Source organism: Macrobrachium nipponense, chromosome 13, assembly GCF_015104395.2.
Source record: "Macrobrachium nipponense isolate FS-2020 chromosome 13, ASM1510439v2, whole genome shotgun sequence".
Taxonomy (NCBI): Eukaryota; Metazoa; Arthropoda; class Malacostraca; order Decapoda; family Palaemonidae; genus Macrobrachium; species Macrobrachium nipponense.
In genome coordinates, this window is record NC_087206.1 from 60083732 (window position 1) to 60098731 (window position 15000).

Below are 15000 nucleotides of genomic sequence, written 5' to 3' on the forward strand. Positions count from 1 at the left end.
TCATTCGTGTCCTTCTGGTTCTTGAAAAGATATATCGTATATATATATATATATATATATATATATATATATATATATATATATATATATATACATTTCGAAAGTACTATAACCATTCCCTTCTTCCGATAGGTGATGGAATAAAACAAAGTGGTGTAACTGTGTACAGATGCATGTCAATAAACCTGAAGAATCTTCCAGAAAACAGCAATGAATCAAGTTTATATAACGGCTGACCAAGTATTATCTCTCTGTATCTTATTAGATATTTGTGTAGATATGCATTTGCTCGTTTGTAGATTAGGGCAGATTCTGTCATTTGTTCTCTGTACTGACAGCCGTTCTTGAAGGCAAAAATTTACCAGTGAAACCAATTTAAGACCTATCACATTCAAGACAAGAGATTTTATATACACTTTGTCGATAATAAAGCTAAAAACAAAAGTACTGGCTCATCTTTTGGTTTGGCTTAATCCTGCAATGCCGTTCGGGGATGAGAATTTTATTCTAAGACCAACTATCCCTACAGTTTTATCTTGTATCGTGCATTAGACAATTTGGTTGGATTTGTAAAGCATTTTCCTAATCACGTGGCAGTGATGTTTTAAAGATGATACTTTCCCACTTGTAAATTCAGAATCTTTGGTTAAATATTCTGAAGAATTAATCTTAAGAGCTCGTGTGTATGAATTTTAGACTACACCTACTTAACTGAGATAGTAACTGAAATATGATTGTAAGTTAATGCAAAAGGGGGTTTTTCTATCAATAACTTTATATTCTGCTTCAACTCTCATGATTATGTCCGAAAAAGAACTTTGTTTTTCGTTTCTAGTTCCATTTTCATTTTGATGCTTGCAACTAAGTTGTTTACATTATAAATTTCTCGAGGGTATGATCTTACCTTGGTAAAGATTTTTCTTCTTTTTTTAGACGGCTGACGGGAGGCCAAAATCAATTTAAACCGCTTGAAGATGCGTATTCTAAAAATTTATATGCTTCCTTCCATGTCTGTTACTTCCTAATTATTAGTTCTAGATTTGTAAGATCAGGGTTCTTCCTCCGCAGCTTTTTTTACCCCCTTTCTGTAGTTTTATTTCCCGTTTACTTTTTTCCTAAACTCTTCGACTGTCAGTTTTAATTTTTTTTTCCTCGGTGGTTTTTGTACTACTATTTCATATTATAGTTTCTATTGAGGTGATTGATTCAGGAGGTAAATCAAACGTCTTAATGTAGCCCAAACCTGAAAGGATAATGAAAGAAAATGGGTGTTGAGAAAAGGGGGTTTATTCCAAAGAATGTGGTAGACGGGTCTCTCATTTTTCATCACATTAATGCAACAAAGGCTGATCATTCTACGGCCATAGAATTTCATTCAATAGCTTGCCTATTACAGAAACTAAAGTTCGAAGTTAAAAAAATTTGTCACATATCGTTTCTCTTGCAGTGGGGAACACACTCAAGTCTGTATCCGACGCTAAGGACAACCTGAAAGATCACCATGTTAGAGCAGCCCTCCAAGAAGACAAAGGTAAAGGAACCACCCTGATGGCTTGGGGTTTGGAAGATTTCAAAGAGAGAGGTGACTATTATATAGGTGTCATAAGTGGCCTATACGTCAGATATGGGAAAAGCAACACTCAGAATGATGAGACTTACATAGTCAAACTCGGTTGCCTCCCCTCAGGCTAATACCAAGCACTGAGGGATATGGTCACACAGGGAAACAAGAAGGAAAAATTTTTATTCTACAGAGAACTTCTTCCTGCCCTGAACTCGGAGCTTATAAAAGTGGGGTTTGAATCCACTCTTAACACCGCAGTGCCTTTATGCCAACCAAGTTTCTGAAAACTCTGTACTGATACTAACTGACCTACGTTCCAGAAATTTCAAGAAATTTCATGGGAAAAACTGCTTAGATATTCCTCATACACGTCTGATCCTTCAAGAGCTGGCCAGATTTCATTCCAGTTCTCTACTGCTGAAAGCTGCTCAAGGACCACAGTTTGTGTCTAAGTATGACTTTTTGGATAAAGAATGGTACAATGTGACTGAGGACGCAATTGATTTCTTCATTACATTGTTTGACGGGAACATTGAAAATGCTGTTGCTATACTGAAAATCTTGGAGGGTGATGAAGGAACAATTAGGTGGCTGCAAACAATCAAGCATAATGTGTATAAGATCCTGGAAGAGATGATGAAGAGAGACACTGTCTTCACCACTGTGTGCCACGGGGACTGTCTTAGTAATAATGTCCTATTCAGGTATCTTTTCAATTCCTGCAGCATATTGCCATATGATTGTGCTAATCACATAGATAAGTTTATGCCGTTAATTCACAAAGTTTGAATTCTTATGCTGACACCTAAGTTAAAAAATCTGTTTCAGTTATTCAACATGTTTGGGTAGTTTCTCAAATCTAGCTAAGATTAAATAAATTAAATCTGATTTTTTTTTCAGTTACGATGAATATGGAAATCCAGTTGAAGCATTACTACTAGATTTCCAAATAGTTCGTCGAGCATCACTTGTTACAGACCTTCACCTCCTCTTGAATATAAGTGTTTATGGAACTGACCGGAATACTAATCTTGAGAACTTCCTTCAGCTCTACTACAACTCCTTTAAACAGGTATTTGATGCAGCTGGACTACAAGTACCATTCCAATTCTACGAACTTCTCCAAGAATATGAGAACAAAATAATGTTTGGTATACTCTGGGCACTGGCAGTAATACCAATGATTGTGAGTGAAGGGGAACTCTCAAAATGGGCGAGTTCTCATGACAGAGCAGCCACAGAAAAAGCTATTGGGAATCAAAGAGACTCTATTGATTCAAAAATATCTGGCAAGCATGGCGAGTTACGAGCACGTTTCTTGCCAATATTTGATGAACTAATAGACCAGGGGATAATTAATTAAAAATTTTTTTAAATAGGGATCATTCATTCCAAGTAGGTGATTATACACAACAAATAGTCTTTAATATTTGTATTTTGATCTGCTTTTATTACATACTTTTATTTAATTTGACTGTTTGGGTGAAAGATTGTAACTAAATTTTCGACCGATGGACTTGAAATTTTACATGGTCACTCAATCCAGGGATAATACAACCTTGCATGATCAGTACATCAACAGTGACCTCTAATGACCCTACATTGACCTCTCACAGTGTCTCAGGATTTGTATGAAAATCTTCGGATTTTTTCACTACTTCTTTGGCTCGGTAGAAGTTAATAACTTCACGAATTTTTCAAAGCCTCGACAGGATATCACGTTCATTTTCGTTACCTGCCATCATTAATCAGTTAATATTTCTGTCAAATCTGCAAAGTATAAAATAAAAAAATATATAAAAAATTAAAGCATGCTTTTTTCTAAAATGCACTAGAAAGTACAAAATGATTTTTTGAGAGAAAATTTTCTTACACTTAACCGTGCTATAAAAATCATAACGTCTGGTACCAACATGGAAGGAAATGCTATGAGAAAATATTTTTGTTCTATTTCTAGTAGCCTTTCCTTCTATGTTTGGCGCCCACGCTATTATTTTTTTTAGATATTACTAATTATAAGAAAGTCCTGGTTTGTCTAAAAATATATTTTTTTTTACTTTTCAGTGCATTTTAATAAAAACAAATCTAAATTTTTTACCTTTGTACAAACTTCATGTGGGGATTATTATTATCATTCAATTTACCTATAGTCTTGAAAGATAACGTCTATGGAAGTATTCCATATTGGGTTGTTTTCCAGAAAGGAAGTTGTATAACAAATAAACGATAAATTTAGCTTCAACAATTGGCTCATATTATGACTCATCCCTTATGTTGCGTGACGTATTCTTCTTATGCTGATTGAATTATCTAACTGGAAATGGGTAGTAGCTTCCTAGGCCTAGTAATTTAATCTCTAGGTATTTGTTGAGGAGAACTACAGTATAAGGTGACGCCATTCTATTACCATTCCTTCCATAAACAAAATGATGCATGGTAAAGAAATTGGCTTGTCACTTTTTTTATCTACCAGAGAGAAATGCATCTGTAATAACCACAGTGACATCTTGGCTTTAAAGTTTCCTCTCTTTTCTTGGTTATGCTTATTGCTACAAATCTTACCTCTTGATGGGGAACATAACATTTTCTCAGAATGGATCTAAGACTTGTAGATAAGTGTATCCAAAGAGATGTGAGGCTACTGATAAAATAATATATGGCTTTGTGAAAATAATTCGTTAATCTAGCCCTTTCCAAGTTTTCTTGCCTGAATAGACTTTATCCCGTTGATTATTTGTAGTCTACTCATGAGAGTAAGACAAACAAATAGATTGTGATGTATATTGCAAACCATCATATTAAGTACCAGCTGTATCAGTGTAAAAACGAAACATGCGATAAAAACCGTGACCTGTTTAGTTTTTAGTTTTTTACGTCATCATCAAGGGAAGTTAGGAACTGGTACGCGATGGTAGAAATTTACATCATTTAATGGCAGGGCAATACAAGCAAACATACAGATAGCTGAGACTGTACTGACACCAAACAGGAAATGAGGATGCGGAGTCTCCACTTTTTTTCTGATTAGTAAGAATAGTTTTTAACTGAAAAAATATTTACGCCTGACAAGGAAAAAATGGATATGTTTACCTCACTCGGGACATACTTATCCCACCTTTCCGACCACCTCCCATCCGCCGTTTTTCAAGCATGAATATTATTTTCAACTGTCTGTTTGTTTGTAGTAACCGTCAGTTTAAATACTTAGGATCTACTTTAAGCTAAGAGGGTGGAAGCGAGATTGAAGTTGACAGTAGGATAAGAGCTGCATGGAGCGAATTGGAGAGAGGTAGCTGAAGTAGTCTGTGATAAGAAAATGCCAATCAAGCTAAAAGTTAAGATCTGTAGCACAGTGACAAGACCAGTATTATGTAAGGATTGGAAACTGAGCTCTAAAAAGAAAAAAGGAAGTTAAGCTTGAGAGAACAGAGATGAGAATGCTGAGGTGGATTATGGGAATATCGCTGGTTGAGAGATTGGAAAATGGCGAAATAAGAAGAACAGGCTTAGTAAAGATTACAAAGGTAATAAGAGAGTCACGATTGAGGTGGTATGGGCATGTGTTGAGGATGGATGATGAGGAGGGAGTGAAGAGGGTTTGGAAGGAACCTGTTACAGGACGAAGATAGAGAGGGAGACAGAGAATTAAATGGTGAGATGAAGTGAAGGAAGTTATGGAGAGAAGAGGTTTGGTGGAGGATGATGCCTTTGATAGAAGTCAGTGGAGAAGGGGCATCAGGCAGCTGACCCCTTAATGTAGGGATAACAGTGGGAAAGAAGGAGGCAAACGTTCCAGGCAAGGAAATTTATGTAATGGTGGTCCAGAGAGAGAAACATATATGAATAATTTCAGAATATTCAGTGTAAGATAATGTACTATTCTGCATGGGGAAAGGTAAAGTCAGGCTAAAATGCATTGGTCAGAATGTGACATCATAAGTGAGGTTTGCTAGAATGGGAAGTTCAAGCGGTGAACACCCCACTAGTCAATAAACAACATGAAATCCTATCTCAGGGTAGGTTTAGTTAGGTTAGGATTTAGTTTTTAGTGTCAATTACCATTCCTTTGTCAGCTGATAAACATCTTACACAATGAACAGATCTTTTGATTATTGATGTTATGATTCACACCACGGTTTTAGAGCAATGCGCACAGTGCAAGACTTGAAAGCAAGTGGTTCACACTAACAGTTATGATGAAAACTACTTTATATCCAACTATTTTAGCGCAAGATATGATGACTTTTGAAAAGCACAAGATTGATTAATGTATTATTGGTACAATTTGGAATTGAAATAAATGTTTTAGGTAATGGGCATATATTTGGCAACAGGCTTGCAGTAGGGGTACCTTTTTCTTTATGGAAAACAATGCAATTATACCACATTGCTGGGATATGACCATAGCATGGATTTCCACGACAGTAGGTTATTTTGTTAAAGCAACAGTATCAAAAGGAGTAATAATCTGAAGTTATAAAGGATAATTCCATATTTACAGTCAGGGGAAATAAACAGTGCTAAGCAAGGCCAAGTCAACAGTGTAAGTGCCATATGAGAAAATAACTTATATGAGCTAGTTTATGATTGATCAAATTCAGGTTGTAAAGTCAAGCAAGCACTGGGGCAACTTCAGCCATTCGGCTCTTTAACCCTAGAATGGTAGACCTCCAGGATCCTACCATAAACAGTAGACCTGGGTCTCACAGAGTTGAAGATGAATTGAATTAAAATAAAATACTTGCGTTTGTTTTAAAGAACCTTTGACAATTTTAAATTCTTATTTGACTTTTTAACTAACTAACATTGAAAATAAACTGAAAATTATCTCATCTTTTGTAGTTTTAAGAAATATTTTAAAACAATTAATAAGAAAATACCATTTTTGTTTAAATGTCCCCCCCCCCACCAATCTGAAGTTCACAGCGATGCTGGTACTGCTGTCAGACCTAGTGGGATGATGGGTCTTGGTGGTGGGGAGACCCCAATGCAAATGGGCAGCCAGTTCTGAAAACGAAGACAAAAAATATGAGTTAAAAATTTGTGTTACATAATAGCCACCAACAGAGGTGCAGTTGGGATATGGGCAGCACTTTTGTTGTTGGTATATATCCTGTAAATTCCTGAGTATAAATACATTTTTTGTCAAATATGATAATCCCGACAGTCTACAGTACACCAAAAATGCTCTTACTATGGTTTAGTTGCAGTCCATGCAGAGGGCAGACGAGTGCTCCAGATACACAGGTTTCTTGCAGAGATGCACTGGTACTTTGTATTTCTGTCCTTTTTCACTGTACATAGTCCACATCTCTTCTTTGTTGTCTGGTCAGTTGGAACTTGCTGGGGGATGTTGAACTCCGGGAAGAATACTACACTGCTGGCCTGGAAATGATAGTCATTCCTCTGCCCATAGTTTGATGAGTTCCATAGCCAATGAATTCATGGCGTTCCATTAGATTCCTGTCATGTTTTGCATTAACCTTAGAGTATATCACAAAGGCATTGATGATGGCAGCGTTAATAATGCCATAGAATAGAGCGATGGGCCATAGCTTTGTTTTCCTGCTGGTTAAATACATTGAGCACATTTGATCAAATGTGTCTACACCACCTTTAGTGCTGTTATAATGCTCGATTATTTCCGGTTTTCCATTCTAACAGATATCAGGTTGGTTGTGAACTAATGAGAGCAATAGGACCAGCTTCTTATTGTGTTTCAGGATTTTTTTTCTTAGGAATGTGAGCAATCATGGTTATTTGATGGTCAAAAAGAAAAGCAGTTTGACCTGGCTTCTTCATCTTTATATCAGTCATTTACACAGGAATTTCCTGTTTATTTGCATGTAGAGTTCCAACATACATCAGTTGATAGTTGTCTAACAGGTCATTCACTAGTGGCACCGAGGTGAACCAGTTGTTACCAGTCATATTCCTCTTGGTGTCCCTGTATGGTGCAACAAGCTCCCGTGTTACGTACTGTCCTAGTGATATCCCATATGGGGATTGTGTATGCTTGCCCAGGTATACCATGGCATTCAACACTCCTCCACACCCAGTAGACCTGGGTCTCACAGATCCAAACACTCCCCCACTCCCAGTAGACCTAGGTCTAACAGACCCAAACACTCCCCCACACCCAGTAGACCTAGGTCTAACAGACCCAAACACTCCTCCACACCCAGTAGACCTGGGTCTCACAGACCCAAAACACTCCTCACACCAAGTAGACCTGGGTCTCACAGACCCAAACACTCCTCCACACCAAGTAGACCTGGGTCTCACAGACCCAAACACTCCTCCACACCAAGTAGACCTGGGTCTCACAGACCCAAACACTCCTCCACACCAAGTAGACCTGGATCTCACAGACCCGAACGCGACTTTAATGCGTTATAACTTGAATGAGAGGAAAAGATGGAAAACGAAACACATACTTAGCACCAGCATCCAAACCTAGGAAGTTACTGGGAGGACAGGGGTACCTGGCATCTACAAATTGCTATTGCTAAGCTGAAAAGTCGCAAAAACACACCGGGCCTCTCAGACCCGGGTCTACCATTCAAAGGTTAAAAAGTGAAAAGAGTGAAAAAAGTGTGGTTGGACAGCAGGAGCAGGCGATGCAAAAAAAAAAAAAAAAAAAAAAAAAAAAAAAAAAAAAAAAAATGAATTAACAGAAAGGGAGATGAAGGACTAAGACTGGTTTTCAACATTTTTGTGCCCATGGCCCATTTTTGACACCAGATATTCATGGTCCACTGCCCTTCAGTATTGTGTAAAGGTGTTAACAGAATTATTATGAAGCATTCTCTCTCAATCTCTCCCTGTTATAAATACTAGGTATGTCTTTTTTTTGCTTGCTTATTTTGCTCTTCATTATTTCTAGATTTTTCATCTTTTAAATATTATTTGAAGATGGCCCCTCTCAGAACTGCCCATGGACTACGGGTTGAAAACCACTGTATTAAGATCTAAAGGATCACAGTTGCACTAAAAAGGACCACAGTTGCACTAAAAACTAACTATTAGAGAAGTTGGGCAGCGCCTGAAGAAAGGAACCGGGAATGGAGGTAAAGTCAAAGGCTAAAGAGCGGATGTCGCTAGGGTTCGAAGTGACGTTGCAAACAGCCATATTAGAATATTCATGCTTACCAAGTGCTTGTAGCTAGCTCACTACGTCCAAGAGCAGTGATGGCACTACCCGCCGCCTTGCTCTACTTTCTCTCCAAGACAATGTAGCCTTTCACGTTGATGAAGACTTCTGTCCATTAAGCATCTGTCAAACAAATGATTAAATGAGCCTTTCAGTGACTTTTAAAAACACCGGGGTAAAGTTCACTAAAACAGCCCCAACTTGAGATTTAGCTGAAAAGAAAGGGTGAAAGGAAACGATATATTTACATGGGTGGACGGACAGTTTGCTACAGGGCAGTTCCCTTCCGGACACTTTGCTGCCATCTATTTCGTTACCGGCCATTTCGTTACTGTGATAATTTGCTACTAGGCCATTTCGCTACCATAACAATAGTTGTTATCATCTGGTTCGTTAAATGATTGCTTTTATGTTAATTGGTTGTTTATGATTATTTCGCCACCAGAAACTGTTTATATCTGGCTCCTTTTATTTATCTTTTTTTAACATTGATTGTGTTTAACTAAGTCTATCCAGTCAGCTACTCTTTTTACATTTGGTGTTGTGATTACACACACACACACACTCACACATACACACACGCCACACACATACATCCACACACACACACTCACACGCCACGCACACGCACACACACACATACACACAATGAGAGTGCCATCTTGCGATGATTCATCGCATTCCGTCGTTAAGGGGCCACAATTGGGACATCAATCGTTAGTAGGTCTTAAGGATATAAACCCCAAGGTCCTATGTAGCTCACTGTTTGTCTGGTTACATCAACAACAGTTTTCATTCTTAATTGGCCTGTATTTTACTACGCTTTCCTTGGCACTTTTTTATTTTTATTTATTTATTTATATATTGTTTATTTATTTTTTATATTTTATTTACACGCCAGTATTGAATAATAGCTTTCTCTCTCTCTCTCTCTCTCTCTCTCTCTATATATATATATATATATATATATATATATATATATATGATATATATATATATATATATATATATATATGTTATATATATAATGATGTGTGCGTGTGAGAGAGAGAGAGAGAGAGAGAGAGAGAGAGAGAGAGAGAGAGAGAGATTGACTCTTGTAGAGGGCCGCAACAATTATTCAGTGATGGCTGGTAAAAAAAAAAAAAAGAAAAGAAAAGAACAAAAAAAAGTGCCAAGAGAAGCGTAGTAAAATACAAGCCAATTAAAAATGAAAACTGCTGTTGATGAAACCAGACAAACAGTGGGCTACATAGGACCTTGGGGTGTATAGTCCTTTAGTAGGTCCCAATTGTAGCCCCTTAACGACGGAATGCGATGAATCATCGTGAGATGGCACTCTCGGTTCAGCGTCCTTGATAGATAACATCAGCATTCACCATTGTCCACTGAGCATTATATCTAGCGTTCGACCTTCATGGGTTTATAGCTCCTTTTACGTACCAGTGTTATTGTCGCTTTGTATACTTGAGAGAGAGAGAGAGAGCGTGTGTTTGCATAACCGAGTAATTTCAGGAGGAAATAATATGGAGTCATTACGGCAATGGTTGCCGTCAGCGAAATTATTTTATGAATTGTTTTACCCCCAACGGGGCAAGAGGTACCTCTTGAAGACCCTTGAGTTGTTCATTATAATACGTGTGAAAGTGATTGGTTAATTTTAATCTTAATAGATGATAGTCACAGACGTAAAAGCATGGGACTGATAACGAGGGAGCCCGGCATAGGTCAAGCAGTAAGGCAATGTTTTCAGAAACAAATGAGATTAGATTTGTGCGTAGAGAAGAGTATTTTTAATGCACTGCAGCTGCTGCAGCAATTATTACGCCACATGCTCCAGAGCGCGCATATCGTCCACAGAAAGACAGACACTAAACAAACACACACTGTATACGTAACTCAAGATGCATGATGAAGATATACTAGAACTAGGGTGAAAGGAAAGAATGCTTTCCTAGCGCCTTTGCCAATTTACGTTTTATTGTGCGCATCTCCTAGGGAATAACATAGCGTAACTAAAGAGACAGGAAGCAGTAACAATAGAAATAAAACAGCGTAACAGCAAGTCATCATAAAACGTGGGGACAGCCCTCAAGCATAATGGCAATAGCAGTGAATACAAACAACAAGACAGGACATATGGCCATGACATTATGCAGAGACGAATTCCCCCATTATAAATTGCAAAAAAAGATGCAAGACATATTTTAAATCTCCCGCCCCCCCCCCTTTTTTTAACGGTTAGATTCTTTTGTGCCCTATTTTCGACATTAGAAGATACTGTAACATTTCCTTTAATGAAATTATGGCACGTTAAAATGTCAAAACTATCCATTATTCACGTGAACAAATAAACCGTTTGACGTATTACCCATCCTAACATACAATCTATGCTGTTTAATTCTCACATAGAGATCTGAACCAGTCTTTCATATCTATGTAGATCTGATTACAGTTCTTTGGTATTCTCAACAAATTTTACAGATGGGTGAATTTACAATCAGAGTGCTTTCAACTGAATCACAAATGCCACAGAGCGAGGAATTCACCTTGAATATCTTCAAAAAGCTCAACATCGTAACAGATGATCATCAACATTCAAGACGAACTAATTTTCGAAGCCGAAAGATTTTCCGTTTTCCGTAGAATAAAATGACTCTTTGGCTTTTTAAAAAAACAACTCTAATTTTGCATTTTACACTTTGGGAAGTACCTACCCTTTCACTTCGTCCGGACTCTGGTATTCGCTCTATATAAATACGGTTTTCTTTGATACACACAGACACACACACACACACATATATATATATGTGTGTGTGTTTGTGTGTCTGTGTGTGTGTATCAAAGAAAATCGTATTTATATAGAGCGAATACCACACACACACACACACACACACACACACACATATATATATATATATATATATATATATGAGTGTGTGTGTGTGTGTGTCTGTCTGTGTGTGTGAGTGTTTATATGTGTGTTTATGCTTGTTCATTCTAACCTACATGCACATTTCAGAATGAACTTGAATGAATCCACTGAGAATTATTTTTCCTAACAATTACCTGCTTCTTCGTTTCAAACGTCTTGTCTGTTTGTTAGTTCTGCATTGAGATCCTCGCAGTCCCATTAAACTTCAGTTTCCACTTGAAGTTCAGTGTTCACAATATCGGCTTTATCAGTCGTAGGTCATGATGACGCTGCATGAACATGGTCTGCGATAAGTCCTATTTATAAGAATTTCACCACAAAATGTATATGCAATATAATATAGTTAGAGGCAAGTCATTGCAGTTATCATTCTAATATTCAAAGAGATTAAGGATCACCTGATTTGCAGTGTCAATATTTTCCTTTCTCTCAGTAGGATTTTCTTCTTTCTTTAACTAACAGCGACTTGAAGATCGTAGACTGTGGTAACACCAGTGATAAGACATATAAAATGCACCAACCAAAGCCGCTTCGGCGCAAACGACATTTCTGTACAGCGTATAGTGGTATATACAACTCTCAGCCGCTGCCTATGAAACTCTCAGCAACGGTCCGATGGTGGTCTGTGTTTTTTGCACTTACAGCGGTGCCAAACGTGGCTAACATTACCCTTTCAAAACAAAAAACTGAGGCTAGAGGGCTGCAGTTTCGTATGTTTGATGACTGGAGGGTGGATGATCAACATACCAATTTGTAGCCCTCTAACCTAAGTCATTTTTAAGATTTGAGGGCGGAGAGAAAAATTGCGGACGGACAGACAAATAGACATCTCAAGAGTTTTCTTTTACAGAAATCTAAATGGTAGCCATAAAATAGGTCAACACTGACGTAGCATTAATTGTCAATAACAACAAAATTCGTGAAAAATCGTCTCCTTGACGCAATAAACCCTGTTTCACAAACATGTCTTCAATCGCCAGACTCATGATGTGAGGGATGACACGAAAGTAACAGTCGACAATGAATCAGAGTTCGTGAGATGTCATTTTAAGTTATTACCAGAAGATCAACGCCTGGTTGTGGGCCATGAGTAGTGGCCCTGAAATATGAGGAAATGTTATGTTACTAAGCAGATTTTTGTCGTAGAATAATTCTCGTGAGAGAGAGAGAGAGAGAGAGAGAGAGAGAGAGAGAGAGAGAGAGAGAGAGATTGCTATTGTGTAGTCTGTTGGAGTTTGAATTTTTCTTCTTCTTCTTCTTCTTCTTCTTCTTCCTTACGTAACACCAAGATGTCCAAGATTCTCTACCGCTTCTCATAAACACTTACTGTATGCAATGACATTTTCACAACCTACTGAGGTGTTACCTCACGTACGTTTCAGTGGAACGGGGCTTATGCAGCCATCCTTGTCTGTCTCTCCGCGAATTTGTTGTTACTTACCTGTCTGCCGTCTGTTCACATGTCATCTAAAAAAAACTCACAGACGTATTTCCATGAAATTTGGTGGATGGGTTGACTGTGGACCAAGAGAGAGAGTTGATCATATTTTGGAATCAATCTATATTCCAGTTTGGTTCTATTAAGTACTTTTGGATTTGGTTTGGTGTGCCTGCCCATATGTTTCTATTTCACAAAGGAAAACCACCAATTTTCAGCTGATATAATCTTTCCAAGGTCTGAAAAAAAGAGAAGTAAAGTTTTCATGTTCGATGTAAGCTTTGGCTAATTTGTAAAACAAGACCTTGAATGAACATATGAACAGTGATTATTAAAAAAGGCTACATGAAACCCTGACAGAAGCTGCTTTTTATCTCAGAAAATCAGCACACAAAAGATGAGTTAGAATGTACGCCATGCTGACACATATATCATGATCAATTCCAGCATGATAGCGAAGCGTCTACATTCAAGCTTCAGAATTAGTATCAATTAATTTGAGGTCACTCCAATGATAGCGAGCAAATAACGCTGAAATTGAGGCAATAAACAGAAATGGCAAATATTTATAGAATTATGCTATACAAGATTCGTTACAATTTCAACGTGGTTTCATATAAATATGGACTGGAATATTAATTCATTGGCTGAAATTGTAGTAATCTTCAGCAAACATATTCATCGACAGTTTATATAGAATACGAACCGTTTCATCAATGTCCAAACTCTGAAACAGCAACGAAAAGTTCCATTGGAGCTTTTTTACACACAAGATATTTGGCGGTCACGATCATTATATATGACTTGTTTAGCCATTAATCCTTCAAACCAAAGATGAGCTAATTTATGTTCACCCATTGATAATTGTTTTATATGATTTTTTTTTTTACATTTCTATGTCATTGACTTGACAACATATTGATACTACACTACACAAGAGTGGGACTGGTCACTTTACTACTGAATATCCCTTGTAAATAATTCTGTGAACTTCAACCGACAACCCTTGGCAAGGGTATCTTTATAATAATTGCAACTTGTGCCCTCTGCACTGTCTCTATGGAGTTGACTAGACTGATCTACCTCCAGTTCGAGGAAGGGCCAAGACAAAAACGTCGTATAGGAATTAGCTTTGGATATCAAACAAAAGTTTCCTGGGATTTGACCTCCCTGAGAATGTTTGGTGTCTTTAGAGCACGAACAACTATGCAGGTGTTGTTAAGATAAGATAGAAATGTGAAATAAACTTAACGACGATGGAGATGGAGAGAAGAATATACAAAATGAGAAATGAAAAAAAATTCAATATAGGAATAAGACAAGTATGTTTTTTCCTCAAGAAGGTCGTTTTTTTCGTGCATTTTATCAGCAATGATATGTAGTGCAGGTTCTCTTGAGCTAGAATTCAGTGGAAGCCTCAAAAAGGAAAATCCAACAAAAGGAAGGGTGAATAAGTTTTGGATATCGAATCGACTGAAGGTGCACTTATAAGAAAGATTGCATGTTAGTCTCGTCGTGTGATCTGTTTTGTTATATAGACATAAATCAGGGTATAGCAATTACACATTATCTTTTATATTCATTTAGACTAGGGAGAGCTCAGCCTACTACTTAGATATTAAGGCCGCCACTAACGTAGAGGCAGCTCCTCAGTGGCATGATCGGTTTGGTCTTGGCCTGCCACCTGGGTGGTCGCGATTTCGATTCTCGGCCATTCCACTGAGGAGTGAGAGATGTGTATTTCTGGCGATAGAAGTTCACTCTCGACCGATAGAAGTTCACTCTCGACGGGGTTCGGAAGGCACGTAAAGTCGTTGGGCCTGTTGCTGAATAACCACCGGTTCCATGCAACGTAGAAACATCATATAAACAAACAAACGTGGAGGTATACCTGTGCAGACACACCTGTG

At 37.7% G+C, this 15000-nt stretch overlaps 1 protein-coding gene across 4 annotated transcripts in view; it reads left to right on the top strand.

Annotated features, from left to right (window-relative positions):
• LOC135225820 (uncharacterized) overlaps positions 1-15000 on the top strand; it is a 78659-nt gene that overhangs the window by 32760 nt on the left and 30899 nt on the right. Inside the window, exons 2-3 of one of the 4 annotated variants that reach the window (XR_010317092.1) lie at positions 1448-1531; positions 2465-2598. The exons of 2 other annotated variants lie outside the window; for them this stretch is intronic. The gene's annotated coding sequence lies outside the window, so the exon portion shown is untranslated. Of the gene's footprint in view, positions 1-1447; positions 1669-2464; positions 2599-15000 lie in introns of those variants that run through there. One more of the 4 variants, XR_010317091.1, reaches the window with a different exon arrangement.